This window comes from Amblyraja radiata, chromosome 31 (assembly GCF_010909765.2).
Source record: "Amblyraja radiata isolate CabotCenter1 chromosome 31, sAmbRad1.1.pri, whole genome shotgun sequence".
In the NCBI taxonomy this organism is placed as follows: domain Eukaryota; kingdom Metazoa; phylum Chordata; class Chondrichthyes; order Rajiformes; family Rajidae; genus Amblyraja; species Amblyraja radiata.
Window position 1 is genome coordinate 15575530 of NC_045986.1, and position 17626 is coordinate 15593155.

The 17626-nt window shown below is 48.1% G+C and overlaps 1 protein-coding gene across 8 annotated transcripts in view; it reads left to right on the forward strand.

Moving 5' to 3' along the window:
* The first annotated feature begins 282 nt into the window (after positions 1–282).
* Positions 283–17626, forward strand: part of phc2 (polyhomeotic homolog 2) — a 154599-nt gene continuing 137255 nt past the window's right edge. For 2 of the 8 annotated variants that reach the window (XM_033047873.1, XM_033047874.1), the window contains exon 1: positions 286–396. The gene's annotated coding sequence lies outside the window, so the exon portion shown is untranslated. Of the gene's footprint in view, positions 397–17626 lie in introns of all 8 variants that reach the window. The other 6 variants (XM_033047880.1, XM_033047883.1, XM_033047877.1 and 3 more) reach the window with 5 other exon arrangements.

The following is a 17626-nucleotide window of genomic DNA, read 5'->3' on the forward strand; positions in this document are numbered from 1 at the left end:
TCTGGTTCTCCTCCCACATCTGAATGCATAAATGGGAATAACAAGCCGCTGTAGGAAGAGCGCTCCTTTCCTCGGGATTAGGGAGACATTTGCAAACTGCACAGCACGGCTCGTATGCAGCAGTATAGATGGCCTTGCTCCCTACAAGTCCCCTGTCAGTGTGCGCAAAGCGAAAATGCATCAGATTGCAGGCCGGGTCTACCCCTGGATCGGCTGCACTGTGGTACAGCCCTGACAGGCCGTGGACTCGAACCAATGCACAGGGTGCATTTCTCCCCGACCATTGGAGGGCTGCTTTACACGTGGTGCAATTTCAGGAATGCAAATAATTGTGGCACTTCTCCCCTCCCCTACTCTGGCTGGGCAGCGAGGAATGGTGCAGAGAGCGGGGAGAAGGTAAGGGCTGGCTGGGAAGGAGGGGGGCTTAAACGGGGGACGTGCAGCCTTGCAGTGGTGTACGCACGGAGAGGAGATTGGGGGGGGGTGTATAAAGCAGCTGCATGCATGCTGCAGCAGAGCTATGCATTGCTGCACCAATTATTCTGTGGTCGTGTGGCAGTTCTGGTTTTGATGCTGTCTGACCCGAAACGTCACCCATTCCTTCCTTCCTGTCCCGTCTGAGTTCCTCCAGCATCTTGTGTCTGTCTTCTGGTTTAATGTTTGCTTGGTTAAAGGCAGGTGCCCTCCCCCCCACATCCAGTGCAGCGGGGAGCTGTCACATTGCCGCGGGCGACTTCATCTCCAGGTGAATTATGTGTGTAGACAAACATACGGTTAATCTAGGAGCGAGTGGTGTGTGGGCATTGTCACCCTTGCCGTGGGGGATATCTGGTTCATTGTAGGAGTCTGTGTTTCCACATTTGCCCCTGTTCCAGCGGCTGCCGCACAAACACGGGCGGTTTCATTGTTATCGACATGCCCCCTGGTTGCCTTTTAATTACGCCCACAAGGGCCGGGGTGTGGGGCAACAGCCCCGTGTAACAGGGAAACAATCAGTGTGGCATTCTTAAACTGCTATTAGTTTTTCATTTGCAAGGGACCCTGCCTTCTGGGACCTCCTCTGGGGCTGTGCGTGTTTGAAATAGTTAATGAAATAAATGTCTGGTTAGACAAGACATAGCCGGAGCGAGAAACTTCTGCTACACCCTTACTTGATAGGTGTGTTTATGTGTGTCAGTGTGAAGGGAAAATACTTGGACGCACTGCAATTAAATATCTGCACCCAAGGCTTGGAACTTTACCGAACAAGGATGGATATTTGAGATCTGCCTGCTCTTTACACAGTGGGCCTTGTCATAATATAAAGAGACATTTGTAAATAAAGATTAAGTAATGACTTTTATTTCATATTAATATTTTGTGTTAAGACTGTGGCCAAAGAGATGCAACAATGTCTAAGGAGCTTTTTGGTTTTGTAAAAATGTTATAGTTTGGGATCATGAGTAATTTGAGAGAAAAAAAATCATTTTCATAGTGAAGAAACATTTTATTAACTATTTGGTAATTAATTGAAATCTCTCTACCAGTTTTGTGTGTGTGTGTGGTTTAGAATTCTCTAATGCAGTTGCTTCTGAGTTGGTTCAACTAATTATGTGGTCAGTGGATTAATCGATGGGCTGGAAGAGTTTGGCCTTGCGTAAAGGAAGCTGTAAGTGAGGTCTCATCGATGCTCCCATGACCAGTTTATTGATTTGACAGTGAACAGATTTGAGTGGCTGTCTCACCAAGTTCCATCTCCTGTGAGGCAGGGAGTCTTATCTGGAAATAGGATAGAAGGTAGGCACAACGTGCTGGAGTAACGGAGTGGGACAGGCAGCATCTCTGGAGAGAAGGAATGGGTGACGTTTCGGGTCGAAGAAGGGTCTCCACCCAAAACTTCACCCATTCCTCCTCTCCAGCGATGCTGCCTGTCCCGCTCAGTCACTCCAGCACTTTGTGTCTACCTTCAATTTAAACCAGCATCTGCAGTTCTTTCCTACACATGGTAGGGTAGAAATTGGTTTAAAGGGCTGAAAGATGGCGTTGAGCTTTGCGCGGTGCCAAGGAGGCTGCTGGTTTGACACATTTGTCCTTGTGGTGGGTGTCGGTCGGGCAGTCATCAAGTATTCCTCTCCTGTGTCAATCCCAGGGTCTGGATAAAGAACAATGGGAATTCCTCTGTCAGTTCACAGGCTGGGGTTACACCGCCTCTCAGTTACCTGAGCTCTGTCAACAGCCGGTGAGCCTTGTTCCGTGCAGCAGGACGTGTGGCCAGTGCCTTGTGGCACAATGCAGCCCATTGTGTGAAAGTGAGCGTGTTGGTGGATGGAAGAGCAGTAAAAATAGCAGGACACGTCCAGACTTTTATCTTAGAACTGCCTCCATAACTAAGAGAAGAAAGCGCCCAGAAATCCATTTGGACTTCCCTCTTCTCCGCTCTCCCATCAGACTAGAGGTATAGAAGTGCGACAACTCTCATCTCCTGAACCATCCAATTAACAATTAGAGAGCAGTCCTGAAGAAGGGTCTCAATCCGAAACGTCACCCATTCCTTCTCTCCAGAGATGCTGCCTGTCCCGCTGAGTTACTCCAGCATTTTGTGTCTACCTTAGATTTAAACCAGCCCCTGCAGTTCTTTCCTACAAAAAAAAAACAGTCCTGAGCTATCATCTACCTCATTGGAGACTCTTGGACGATCTTTGATTATACTTTACTGAACTTTATCTTGCACTGAACATATATCTGTACACCGTGGATGGATTGATTGTAATCATGTATTGTTTTTCCGCTGACTGGTTAACATGCAACAAAAGCTTTTCCCTGAACCTCAGCACTTTGGACAATAAACTAAATGAAAGCTTGAAAGCACATACCACCAGATCCAGAACCCCTTCTTCCCCGCTGTTATCAGGCTACTGAACAGTCCACTCGTAAGCCAAAGTATCTTCTGACCTACCTCATTGTGGACAATGCAATTTTTCTCTGTAACTGTAATGCTCTTTGCACTACCTGTTATACAGTACTTGTATATGGCCTGATGTGCTCATGTATTGTATGGGTTGACTTGATAGCATGCAAGCAATATTTGTCACTGCCTCGTGACATTAATAAACCAATGTTAATACTAAAAAAATAGAGATTAGGTCAGCTTACATGTATTGTCGTGCTCCAGAAACTTTCCACCATCTGCAAGGCACACGGCAGGACTGGGATAAAATATTGAATAGTTGGATAGATGAGTGCAGCACTAACAATTTGAGGAGTGCAGAGCTGTCCAGGTCAAAGTAGTCCATTTAATTAGAACCCCGTTCCTTTACCCAAGTTCTCGTGCATAGCGTGGCCCTGTTTGCAGGTCTCTTGTGCTCCATCATCCAGGTGATCCTGACAACATCTTCCACTATCTCCACCGCCATGGACCAGGGTAGTGGGCGCATGGTGACACTGCCTCCTGCTGGTCCCCTTCCATGTTGCACACACCAGCGCTGACCCTTGGGTGGGTCTGAACCCTGGAACTCACTCCCCACCAGCACCTTCGCCACACAGACTGCAGTGGTTCAAACTAGCGTCTGTCTCTTCCACTTCATTAAAGGTGGTTAGAGATGGTCATTAAATGCTTATCTCTGCCTGCGATACCCAGACCTACAAGGAAGGTGCGCGTGGGAAAGAAGTTAAAAATCTAGCGGTAACATTAAAGTAACTGAAAGCCATTTCTGTCACAATGTCTCAAGGTAAAAAAGGTGTTCTTGAGCCAACCTGTGCCAGTTCCCAAAAGCCCGTGGACAGGATAAAGTCTGTCCTTGAGATCATATTAGCCAGCCAGGGATTGCCTGCTTGGGGTTCTTTGCTGAGCACGTTCACCACATTGAACCAAGGCACACCATTTTGAAGCTTTTTGCCACAGACCTGTTCATCAAGAGATTGGAGTCATCAACCTGAACCATTTCAGATAACTAGTGGCTCAGCACCTCAGCTCCCCCTCCCATTCCGAATCTGACCTTTCTGCCCTGGGCCTCCTCCATGGCCAGAGTGAATCCCACCATAAATTGGAGGAGCAGCACCTCATATTTCACTCGTGTAGGTATGAACATTGACTTCTCCAATTTCAGGTAGTCCTTGCTTTCTCCCTCTTCCCCCCCCCCCGTTCCCAGCTCTCCCACAACCCACCGTCTCCACCTCATCCTTTCCTCTTCCCGCCCCCACATCAGTCTGAAGAAGGGTCTCGACCCGAAACGTCACAATTTCCTTCGCTCCATAGATGCTGCCTCACCCGCTGAGTTTCTCCAGCATTTTTATCAACCTGAATCATTAGTAGGTTACACAGTCAGAATCTTTTTCCCAGGATGGAAACTTCATTCCGAATTTTCTCCGTCCTGTCAGGCTGAAGCTACGAAAGCTTGAAAGTGCACACCACCAGATTCCAGAGCAGCTTCTTCCCTGCTGCTCCCAGACTACTGAACCATCTTCCCATAAACTGGAATGTTGTCACAATCTTCCAACCCATCTCATTGCAGTTGTTTTACACCTGTAATTGTAACACTACAATGCAATAACACGATATTCTGGACTCTGATATTTGTGTCATTGTACTTTCTGTTGTATATGTATATGGGTTGATTGTACTCGTATGGAGTATGACTCGATTTGACCGGATAGCAGGCAGGCACAGGTTTTTTAAAATTGTATCTCTGTATAGGTGACGGTAATAAACCAATGCGGCACCTACGCATTCCCCAGAGGTGGGTTTGGACAGGGTGCGTTATCGTACACTCCTCCTCTGCTTATCTTGGGCTCCTAGCTCTGGGTGACACGTCATGCTTGGAGCCTTCTGACTACAATGCTACTAACCTGAGCAGTGACAAGCCAGGGATTCCTCCTGAGTCAGCGAGGATGTTGGCTCGTGTGAGGAGATTCTGAGAACCTCCTTGAAACCTGTTCTCCGTGCTCCTGGGAATCGCTCACTCTGCTGAGACCCCAGTTTGCACGCCGCAATGGACCAACATCTCTGGAGAGCCAGATTTAAGAGGTAAATCCTCCTCGGCGGATGGAATTGGATGCTTTTGTGAAGCCCAAAAAATTTCAGTTTGGTTTATTATCGTCACATATATCGAGGAACTGTGAAAAGCTCTTTGTTGCATGCTGTCTTGTCAGCGAAAAGACTATACATGAATACAATCAAGGTGTCCACTGTGTACAGGTACAGGATAATGGGTATAATGTTTCGTGCAAGGTCAAGTCCGATTAAAGATAGTTTGGAAATCTCCCTTGATGTAGATGGTAGATCAGGACCACTCTCAGTCAGTGAGGGGACCGTTCAGTTGTCTAGTAACAGCTGGGAAGAAAATGTCCCTGAATCTGCAAGTGTGTGTTTTCAAACCTCTGTACCTCTTGCCCGATGGGCATGTGGAGAAGAGGGAGTGACCGGGGTGAGACTGGTCCTCGATTATGCTGGTGGCCTTGCCACGGCAGCGTGAAGATGGCCACTGTATGTGATCGCTCTGCTCCTATGGATTTGCCACACCACGATGGTCGACTACATTCAGGGTACAGGAAAGGTTTACCAGAATGCTGCCTGGATTGGAGGGTATGAGCTAGGTTGGACAGACTTGGTTTGTTTCCACTGGAACGTCGGAAGCTGAGAGGAGACCTGAAGCATATAAAAGCATGGATAGCGTAGACAGTCGCGCTTTTCCCAAAGAGGAAATGTTAAGGATTAGAGGACATAATTTGAAAGTTAGAGGGGACATGTTTAGAGAAGATAATTAAAGCTCAACGGCTAGTATTTTTACACGTGTGGTGGGTGCCTGGACACATTGCCATGGGTGCTGGTGGAAGCAGATACAATAGTGCGTTTAAGATGCTTTCATTTGTAGGCATATACCGTAGATGTGCAGGGAATGGATGGTATTGGATCATGTGCAGGTACAGGAGGTGATTTTAACTGGCCATTTATTCATTAGTCAACATTGTGGACCCAAGGGCCTATTCCTGTGCTGTACTCTTGTATGTTCTATTGCAATTCCGTGGACAAAAGCATCACTGTCGGCTTGCGATGAGGTGTTTGGCCATGGAGGGAGTCGGGGAGAGGGATCGTGTGCCCGACTGTGGGGAGATGGACCACCGGGACGCCATGGTAGTCGGGTCCGGCACCATCTCTTGTGCCCCCCCCCCCCCCCAATGGAAACCTTTCAACGTCACGCTATGGCATTCCACACATTTCACCAGCTCGAGATTCCCTGCTGTTTCTCAGCTGCTGGATGGTTTTCTGATCCAATTGTACTTTAACCTTTCCTGTTTCTGAAACTGTGGATTGACCTGACCATGTTTGGCATATCCTGAATGTGCTTGGGAATCCAGGACCTGTGTTTCTTCTGTATAATCAACATGTTCCCGTTACATTGAGGACTTGTCTGTCTGTATCCATGGGACTGCCATAGAAGGTAGGAGATAGGATTGAGAGGGAAGGATAAATCAGCCAGGATTGAATGGGGAAAGTAGACTTGATGGGTAGAATGGCCTAATTTTACTCCTAGAATTCAAACATCCTCTGCATCTTGAGTGACCATTCTCTGCCGGCAGGCACTACTAGACTGTAGACTTTCGAGATGCAGCACGGAAACAGATCCTTTGGCCCACCAAATCCACACTGACCAGTGATCCCCGTACACTAGCACCATCCTACACACCACGGACAATTTACAAGTTTGCTGAAGCCACTTAACCTATAAACCTGTGCGTCTTTAGAGCATGGGAGGAAACTGGAGCACCTGGAGAAAACCCACGTGGTCACGGAGAATGCACGAGCTCTGTCGTAGTCAGGATTGAACCCAGGTCTGTGGTGCTGCACGAAGGTACACAGCGTATGTAGATCTAGAGAAGTTAAGGTTATTTGGGCATATACATAGACAGGGAAAGGCTTAGGGGGATGTGGCCAAGCATGGGCGAATGGAACCATCTTGGATGGGGCGTCTCGGTCGGCAAAGCATTGACCCAACTTGCTCCTCTTTCCTTTAAAACGTTAACGCCGCACTACAGCGGCACCTCCCTTGTCGGCGGCTTTAATGATAATGTTGGGCTTGTTGCTGAGTGAGCGGAGGGCGGTGCGTTCAGAGGGGGTGAGAGTGGGGTGGCTAAGGGAAGTGGACAAGTTAATGTCACACCACCAGTTGGAGATAAAAATGGCCAGAGAGTGTAGAAGGCCGGCGGGGGGAGTCTGAGAGGAGGAGGAATTTTGGAGATGGGAGTTCATCACTGGGAGGTGAGGACTCTTTATCATAGGAAAATGGCCCAGAGGTAGAGGCATTGGAAGAAGAGCTTCTCATCACGGCGGGCCCAGAATTCGATGGGGGTGAGGATGTAGGGGTGCAAAGGAATGGCCTCTGAAGACCTTTCTGCATCGGAACGAGGGACGTCAGGCGGGTTGGTGAAAGGGATGGTGGGAGGTGGGTGTGGGCAATGGCGGTTTAGAGTGGAAAGTGAGGGGTGGGAGAAGTAGCGTGGTTAGAATAGGAGGGAAGGGCAGCAGGACCCAGTGGTATCAGTGTGAGGATTCCCTGTTGGAGTTGGAACAACAGCTGCTTATTCGTTGGAGCGCAGGAGGGTGAGAGGTGATCTTATGGAGGTGCATAACATCATGGCAGGAATAGATCAGGTAAATGCGCAGTCTTCTGCTCAGAATTGGAAAATCGAGAAGCAGAGAACATGGGTTTAAGGGTTGTGGGGGGAGATTTAATAGAAACCTGAGGGGTAACACTTCTTACAGAAAAGTGTGGTGGGTGTATGGAACGAGCTGTCGGAGGAGGTAGTTGAAGCAAGTACTATTGCATAATTTAAGAAACATTTAGACGGGTACATGGATAGGATAGGTTTAGAGGGATATGGGCCAAACGCAGGCTGGTGGAACTTGTGTAAATGGGGCATTTATGTTGGTCGGCATGTTGGGCTGAAGGGAATGTTTCCACGCTGAATTACCTTATGACTTCTCTATAGCTCAATTGCAGAGTTATCCAGTAACCTATGAGGGGGTTTCATAGAAGTTTTGCATTGTATACCGTTGCTAGTCACTCCAATCCGCTTAAGCCCTCGTTTGTCCAACAAATGCTATCTTGATGCACTTTATTAAACTGAGCCAACACCAGTTCTTCTGAATGTCTGTTATTCCTGCTTCTCTTTGCCTTTGTTTCTTCAAAGACCAAATACTTTCCCCAAGGCTCCAGTAACTTGGATCTCTGTTTTTATTGCAATACCTGGGATTCCAGAATTATTGGAGTTAATGATTGTAAGCTGCGCGAGAAGGATCGTTTCCCTTCCAATAACACCAGGCCCGACTCTAGTGTTTCCTCTGGAGTGGAGCGAGAAATTCAACGCAGCACATGCAGAGAAACGGCTTTGAATATTCCACTGTGGTTTCCCTGTGATGTGTCTTTGCCCTGTTGCCTTTCAGCAGAGATCCGTCACACGGTGGGGAGAAATTGATTGCGTCAATTGCTTTTATTTCCAGAGATGCTCGGTATTTCAAAGTTCAAAGCTCAGGACCATAAATACCAAAAAGAAAAACACTGCAGGTTTTTACACTATTCCCTAGTCTCCTTGTAACTTGCCTTCCTTCTTCGTGTAGTCTCTAGGTTTTCCGTCGGCAGCAGAAACTCTTGCCTCCAACTAACTCTGCGATCTCGCCAGCTGGTCTTCCTGGGGTCGATGGCTTTGAGTTCAGTTTATTGTCGTGTGTACAGAGGTAAGGGCCTGTCCCACGTGGGCGTCATTTGCACGTCACGCAGGTGGCGCGCGAAGATTTTGTGAATCCCAAAATCCTGAGGCGCTGTGCGCGACCTCGCGTCACTGCCTACGTCACCATGCGCGCGTAATGCACGCCATGCCCAAGTGGGACAGGCCCTGTACAGTGAAAAGTGCTTTTGTTGCTTTAGTTTAGTGTAGAGATACAGCACAGAAACAGGCCCTTCGGCCCACTGATTCTGAGCGGACTAGCGATCCCTGCATATTAACCCTATCCTACACACACACACACACTAGGGACAATTTATATTTATACCAAGCCAATTAATCTACTAACCTGTACGTCTTTGGAGTGTGCGAGGAGACCAAAGATCTGGGAGAAAACCCACGTGGTTATTCCGTCAGTGGAACGACAATACATGATTACAATCGAGCTGAAAGCGCTGTAAGGCAACAACTCTACCGCTGCACAACCGTGCCTCCCAACTGAAGGGTTGGAGAGTTTAACACTGTGCATGCTTCGAGCAAAGGCAGAGAGCCTGACACCACCTTCGTCAAGGTTACCCTGCAGATGCTCTGACTTGGGATAAAAGACTAGCGTTTGCAAAGTCCAAGTGTTTTATAGCCCTCTGAAGGACAGTCAGTGTCAGAAGATGGGAAACAGCAGCCAACCTGTGGCGAGGGTGAGGGGCGATGCAACAAACTACAGATGTTGGAAGCTTGTGTAGAACGCAATGTGCTGCAGTAAATCAGCGGGTCGGGCAGCATCTCTGGAGGAGATCCAGAGACGGCCCTTTAAAAGGGTCCCAACCAGTACAGCAGGCCGTCTGCTCCACAATATCTGTGTCAAACAAGATGCCAAAATAAATGATTCACATCTGCCTGCATGTGATCCACATCCCTCCATTACCTATATATCCAAGTACCTCTCCAATAGTTTCACAAAGCCACTATTGACTGCCTCCCCCACCACCACCCACCACTCTCTTGAGAAAACAAAAACTTGCCCCACACATCTTTCAACTTTTCCCTTCTCTCCCTCTAGCTATGCACTCTAGTCTTTTGACATTTTCACCCTGGGGGGGAAATAGGTTCCGACTGTCCACCTGACCCAAAACGTCACCAGCTCTTTTTCTCCAGAGATGCTACCTGACTCAAAGTTACTCCAGCACTTTGTGTCTGTCCTTGGTATAAACCAATATCTGCAGTCCCTTTCTGCACAACCAATGCTGGCCCTGATTTGTTCTGGCCTTTCTTGACTCCAGGTTCCTCCCCCACCTCTACCTTTCAGTCTGAAGAAGGATTCCGACCTGAAACATAACCAATCGGTGACAGTTCCTGGCACGGTGGCGCAGCGGTAGAGTTGCTGCCTTACAGCGCCAGAGACCCGGGTTCGATCCTGACTACGGGTGCTGTCTGTACAGAGTTTGGACGTTCTATCCGTGACCTGCGTGGGGTTTTCTCCGAGATCTTTGGTTTCCTCCCATGCCCCAAAGATGTGCATGTTTGTAGGTTAATTCGCTTGGTAAAATTGTCTCTAGTGTGTGTATCGGTAGTGTTAATATGTGGGGATCGCTGGTCGATGCGAACTCGGTGGGCCGAAGGGCCTGTTTCCACGCTGCATCTCTAAACTAAACTAAACTATTCCTTTTCTCCAGAGATGCTGTCAGACCTGCTGAGCTACTCCAGCATTTTGTGTCTATCTTCGGGAACATTGTATTGTTACACCGAACAAGGAGTGCTGTGTGTGCCTGTGCGTCATTGGGAAGTGCACAGACCTCATTCTGATCTCAGTTTAACAAATGTAATTCTTTTTTTTTAGAAAGAGTGTCTGCCTTGCTCTCAGCTGCTGAGACACTAAAGCTCTGGAATATTGCTGCCTAAAGTTAGGCATGGGGTCATATCACACAGAAATTAGTCAAAGTGTAATTTAACATTGAAATGGGCCATTCGGCCCAGCTTGTCAATGCTGACTAAGATGTCCCATCCAAGTTAACTGCAGTTCATAAGTGATAGGCCATTTGGCCCAACAAGTCTACTCTGCCATTCAATCACAGCTGATCTATCATTCCCTCATGACCCCATTCTCCTGCCTTCTCATAACCGCAGACACCCAGCAGCATTGGACCAGCTCCAACAATGATTGTGCACTTGGATGATGTGGAGCTCGTGCCTGCTATTTGTAATCACTGTTTAGTTTCAGTTTAGCTTAGTGTTACAGTGAGGAAACGGGACCTTCGGCCCGCCAAGTCCGCGCTGACCAGCGATCCCCGCACACTTACACTATCCTACACCCTAGGGACAATTTAACATTTATACCAAGCCAATTAACCTGCAAACCTGCATGTCTTAGTGTGGGAGGAAACCGAAGATCTCGGAGAAACCCCACGCAGGTCACGGGCGTGAGTATAAAGTCTGTACAGACAGCACCAGTGGTCAAGATCCAACATGGGTCCCTGGCGCTGTAAGGCAGCAACTCTACTGCTGCACCACTATGCTTTTTATGGGGGCAGATTGGGGCACCATGCCCAGAAGTGCTCCTGTTCTGCCCTCCCATATGAAAAGGGTGTGGGACACCTAACCCTCACACTTGGGACTATAGCTAAATAGGCTTAGACCAATGTTTCTGGGCTCCCAGTTTGAGCTCCCACTACCACCAACCAGCGTTTTCCTGTTTGCTTATTTCCAAAGTAACATTACGTGGTTCTCGAGTTCCTGATTGAAATTGCGTTTTCACCACCAGACCTACATAATGTAAATAGTGTGCCCGCAATTCATTGATCAAATTGGGACGATCAGATGGGATCTGTGTGACGTTAGCTGATTTTTGTCCCTCAATCGCTCTGCCTGGGAGTGGCAGGTGTGACCATGTCTAGGGTAGGTTTATTATTATCATGCACCAAGGTACAGCGTAAACACTTTTGCATGTTATTCAATGAGATAATATATACACATCAAGTCAAACTTGAGTTCAATAGGTAGAGCAAAGGGGAAGATACAGAGTGCAGAGTAAAGTTCTCAGCATTATAGCGCACCAGTGCCATAGACAAAGTCCAATGTCTGCTTTAAGGTTGAGATGAAGCGGACTGTACTCTCGCTTATGTTTTGGGTGTGACCAGCTGCAGACTCTGTGCTTTTTGACGTACACAGACTGGGAAAATGTGACGGGGGTGTTTCTCTATCGTTGCATTAGACCCACCTCTTTGTACAGAAGGTGCAAGGCCACTCTGCCATCAAGTGCGGGACATTGTATGTTTCCCCGGAGAGTCATTGCGTCTTGCAGCCTGGAAACAGGCCCTTCAGCCCCACCTGTCCATGTAGGGCGGAGTGCATACTGTCGTTCTGTCCTTGGGCAAGACACTTCACCCACCTTGTCATGTGTGTGAGTGATTGGTGGTGGTCGGAGGGGCCGTAGGCGCAGATTGGCAGCCACGCTTCCGTCAGTCTGCCCCAGGGCAGCTGTGGCTACAGAAGTAGCTTACCACCACCGAGTGTGACTGAGGAGTGAATGAATAATGCGATGTAAAGCGCCTTGAGTATTAGAAAGGCGCTATATAAATCCCATCCATTATTATTATTATATCCCTCTAAACCTGTCCTATCCGTGCACCTGTCTAATTACCTAATGTTACTGGGGGAGACGGCTTCCCATATGCTTCCTGTTAGGGGGCAACCAGAACAGCACACAATACTTCAGATGTTGCCTCACCAAAGTCTTATGAGGCTGCACCATGGCTTCTATTCTCGCCCGCACCGGGAGCAAGACTCTTTGATCTGTTAGATAAACTCCAGGGCTAAGGCTCCTCCAACACTGTCTCTCGGGTCCCCCTCCCCGCCACACACGCAGTCACATCCTCTTCCTCCTGGGCATGGACTGAATAGGGAGTAGGTACTCTGATGCCTGCTTGAGGTACACGGCGTCGAGGTAATTCTCCGCCCATCCCTGGTGTGCCGCAGTGTTTGAAGCTCAGATTCCACGTCATCAATCTTGAGCCTGAATTCCTCGAGCAACCAGCACTTGCTGCAGGTGCGGTTACCGAGAACCACACTAGGGTCCACCAGCTCCCAAATCATGCAGATACGGCCCATCGCGTGATCCTGCATCCCGACTCCATTCCTTTTCTCCAGAGATGCTGCCCGACCCGTTGAGTAACTCCAGCATTTTGTGTCTCCCTACTTTATTCCCAACGGCTCCTCTTTTCAACTTCCTGCTGCTGCTCTGCCTCTGGGCTTGAAATGGACCCTCCTGATGGCTCAACGGTCCTTTCCTCAGCCCTTCTCGTCGAAGCCTCTCAAGCCAAAGCCTCAGTTCTGCACCTGACCCCAACATGGCCGCACCCATTGAGCCGCCCTCCTCTTTTATTGGCTGGTCTGCCCCTTCCTTCGCCAGTCAGTAGCTTGTTTCTTTAAATTTCCCGCCTGTTCAATCAAAATTGTTCTTTTTGCTATTTTTTCCTCTTTATATAAAGTTGATTCTTCACCTCCCAAAACGGCTGCTTACTCTCCTCGATTTTTACTGCCTTACTAAAATCCACGTAGGCAACATCCACCACCCTACCCCCTTTGATCACCTTCGTCACCTCAAAAAGCTCGATCAACTTAGTAAGGCACGACCTTCCATGCTGACTGTCCTTATTTAACCCATGCTCTTCCAAATGGGAGCAAATCTTATCCCGAAGAATCCTCTCCAATATCTTCCCTACCAGTGACACGAGGCTCGCTGGCCTATAATTCCCCAGATTCTCTTTACTTCCTTGCTGAAATAAAGGAACAACAATGGCTATTCTCCAGTCCTCCAGGACCTTGCCTGTGGCTAGAGAAGATGCAACAATCTTTGTCGTGACTCCTGCAATCTCCTCTTGCCTCATTCAATAACCGCTGATAGATCTTATCAGATCCTGGGGATTTATCTTCCTTAATGCCCTTCGAGCCCTGATGATTCAATGATACGTTATTGTCACATGGACCTTGGAACAGTGAGATACTTTGTATTGCATGCAACCTGGTAGAATGGTACCCACCCAGGCAGTACACGAGCATCGCCACGTCCTTCCAACATAGTCTCAAACTGCCATTGCAGTGGGCCAGGCCGCATCCCTGGCATCAGCTAGGAAGAGAATGTCAAAGTAGGCATACCTTGATATTTCACACTAACAGCCTTTGCATGTTAATATTCTGCATCATGATCTTGCTGCCCTCCACATCCTTCTCCTAGGTGAAAACCCGATGCTAAGTACTCATTTCATACCTAGCTTATTGACTCCAAGTACCAATTCCCTCCTTTATCCTTGAGCAGTCCCACCTTCTCCCTATGTGCCCTCATTTTTATTGTAAGTATAAAAAGCCTTTGTATTTTCTTTCATCCGATTCACCAGCCATTTTGTGGCCCATGTTTGAACCTTCTAATCGTCTGCTTAAGTTCATTCCTCCTTGCTTCCATATACCTCAAATGCCCTGGTTGATTTCAGCTTGCATGTGCTTCCTTTTTCCCTTTGACCAAATTGTTTTGTTTTACTCTAGAACATGGAGTACAGCACAGGAACGGGCCCTTCGGCCCGAATATGTGTGCTGTAAATGGTGCCATTAAACTAATCCCCTCTGCCTGCAGCTTCCTTCTCCTGCCTTGCTTCTGTTTGAGCACCAGGAGCGAAAGCCCTCTCTGGGCGTGTTTGTGCTTTTAGACGGAGTGTGGCGTTTTATTCTTGAACGTGGCAGTATTACTGTGTTTTATTGATCCAGCACGGAACATTGAACAATTACGAGGCCTGTTCCCAGGATTGTTACTGGGTGAAAGGGCAGGGAGCTTAATGAACAAACGTCATCCTCGGACAGGACAAGATGTACTTGAATGTTTGAGCCAGTGACATCACTGAATGACGGAGACACAACAGGCTGCAGATGTTGGAGACTGGAGCAACAGGCAAACTGATGTGGACTTGAAATGCTGCCGACCCACTGCCTGATCTGCTGAGTCTTATAGAGGTGTATAAAATCATGAGAGGAATAGATCGGGTAAACCACAGTCTCTTGCCCTGACTAGGGGAATCGGGAACCAGATGATACAAGTTTCAGATGCAGGGGAAAAGATTTAATAGGAACCCAAGGAGTAGACTTGTTGGGCCGAATGACAATAAAGGTATTCAATTCAATTCAATTCTGCTCCGAACACTTTTATTGTTTACAGAGTTTACTATGTTTACATATTCGGTTGCGTTGCTGCAAGTAAGAATGGTATATGTGGGATGTATGAAATATGAAATGCATGTATGTATGAAAGTAAGAAATACATCTGGGATGTATGACAATAAAACACTTTTGACTCCTCTCACCCTCACCCCTCTGTATACCACCTCCACTCCTTAGTCTCAGCCTTGCCTTGCTGAAGGGCTCCTTTGGTCCTGAACCCTGCCTCTCCCTCCTGCAACCCCATCTCTGTTATGAGAGGCAAAGATAGGGTCGATGGTCAGATCCTTTGTTCCCAGGTTGGAAATCTCAAAGACTAGAGGACAGAACTTTAAAGTGAGATGTGGCAAAGTTTAAAGGGGCAATTAAAAATGGAATGTGGTGCCAGGAATATGGTGGTGGAGGCAGATAAGATAGTGACATCTAAGGATGTTTTGGATAAGTGCATGGATATGCAGGGAATGGAGGGATATAGATCATGTCCATTCAGGTCAGTTTATCTTGGCTGTAGGAAAGAACTGCAGATGCTGGTTTAAATCGAAGGTCAACACAAAATGCTGGAGTAACTCAGCGGGACAGGCAGCATCTCTGGAGAGAAGGAATGGGTGACGTTTTGGGTTGAAGGGTCTGAAGAAGGGTCTTGACCCGAAATGTCACCCATTCCTTCTCTCCAGAGATGCTGCCTGTCCCACTGAGTTACTCCAGCATTTTGTGTTTACCTTCCTTTTAGTTTATCTGAGCACCATGTTTGCAACGGACATTTTGGGGCTTGGGGCCTATTCCTGTGCTGTAGGAACCTTGCTTTTTGCTAACTGGTCCTATTGTGTTCAATGTGGCTGGCTGAGTTCATTGCTTGATTGATGCGCTGAGGGCTTTACATATCAGCACATGTCCTTGATTGTGTGCTAAACAAAGTTTGACGCACCTTAATATCTCTCCTCCCTGCAATGTTAAGGCTGGGGACATTGTTTCCATTGTGCTGTGATGCCCGAGGATATTAAAATGGTTCTGGGGTTGGGGGCATGTTGAGTGATTTGGTCTGAATGAGTGGCAGTGTGCTGAGGATTTCCTGATGTTGGAGGGGGGAGCTGCGGTCTCTTAATTCCCATCGTGTGTTCCATGGTGTATATATAGGTTATACCAGGGGTCGGCAACCTACGGCCCCCAGGCCGAATGCGGCCCGTAACCCGAAATCATACGACCTGCAGATTTCCGTCTTCTCTGGTAGCGCCCGAGGCCGCAAGGAGGCCTGCGCTGGCGGCTGCAATTGCCGAGCTCTGGCTGTACCGCATCCTGCGCACGGCCGCGCACCTTCTGTGTCTGGGCTTCACTGTCGGGATTGGGGTTGTCAATAGGCTGACGACGGGTGAGTGTGAGTATTGGAGCTACCGCCTTCAGGACATAGCCAAAGCAATGGTCTGTAGGTACGCCATGTTCGTGCGCCCATAACTAGGGGCCGGTGGCGTCCTCGAAGGGGCGGGATCTATGTGAACACGTGATTTGATGCCTGCCACCGGGGCGGGATGAGGGCAGGATCCTTGTGTACACGTGATGGATGTGGCCCGCCATCCGCTCCCAGACATACATCCTGGCCCCTATGCAGAACAAGGTTGCCGACCCCTGCTTTAGACTTTAGACATTCAGCGGGGGAACGGGCCCTTCGGCCCACCGAGTCGGTGCCAACCAGCGATCACCCATATACTAGCACTATCCTACACACCAGGTGAAAATCCTACAGGGAGAGTGTACAAACTCTGTATAAACAGCACTCGTAGTCGGGATCGAACCTGGGGTCTCTGGCGCTGAGAGGTGGCCATTCTACCACTGTGCTGCCCTCAGCCACCAGCTTATTGTTGGGGACATTTATTTGCGTGGAAGCACAGCACTTGGCTGTGATCCAATTTGCCCAAAGGTGCACTCACTGATTTCTTGATGGTGTCACAGTAGCTCAGCACAGGTACCGAGGGGATATTGTTCCAGCACATTATGTTCAAGGCTATTCTTCATGTTGATGCACAAAAGTAATTTATTGCCTTGAACAACGAGTGGCTTTGTAAAGAAATAAGCTGTTAATAATGCTTTGCCCCGCCCAACCTTTGTGCAAAGTCTTTGCCACAACTCGAGTGCCTGGTGGGACAGGGAAAGGTTGGGCAGGCTAGGACTTTATTCCTTGGAGCGCAGGAGGTTGAGGGCTGATCTTGTAGAAATATATAAAATCATAAGGGGAATGGATAGGGTAAATGCATAGTCTTTTTCCCAGGCTAGAAAATCAAGTAATCGAGAACTAGAGGGTATAGGTTTAAGGCAAGAGGGGGAATACAAAACCTTCCACATAGAAGATAGTGGGTATAGAGAACCAGCTGCAGGAGGAACTATGTGTCGGAAAGAACTGCAGATGCTGGTTTAAATCGAATGCAGACACAAAATGCTGGCGTAACTCAGCGGGACAGGCAGCATCTCTGGAGCGAAAGAATGGGTGACCTTTCGAGATCCTTCTTCAGACTGATGTCAGGGGAGTGGGCCCACTCGACCCGAAACATCACCCATACCCATACCATACATGCTGCCTGTCCCGCTGAGATACTCCAGCATTTTGTGTCTGCCAGAGGAACTAGTTGAGGCAAATGACTACATTAAATGGATGTTTAGTTTAATATTGTCATGTCTACCGAGGTACAATGCAACTCTTTTTTGTTGAGTGATATCCAGTCAGCAAAAAGATTGTACTACAAGA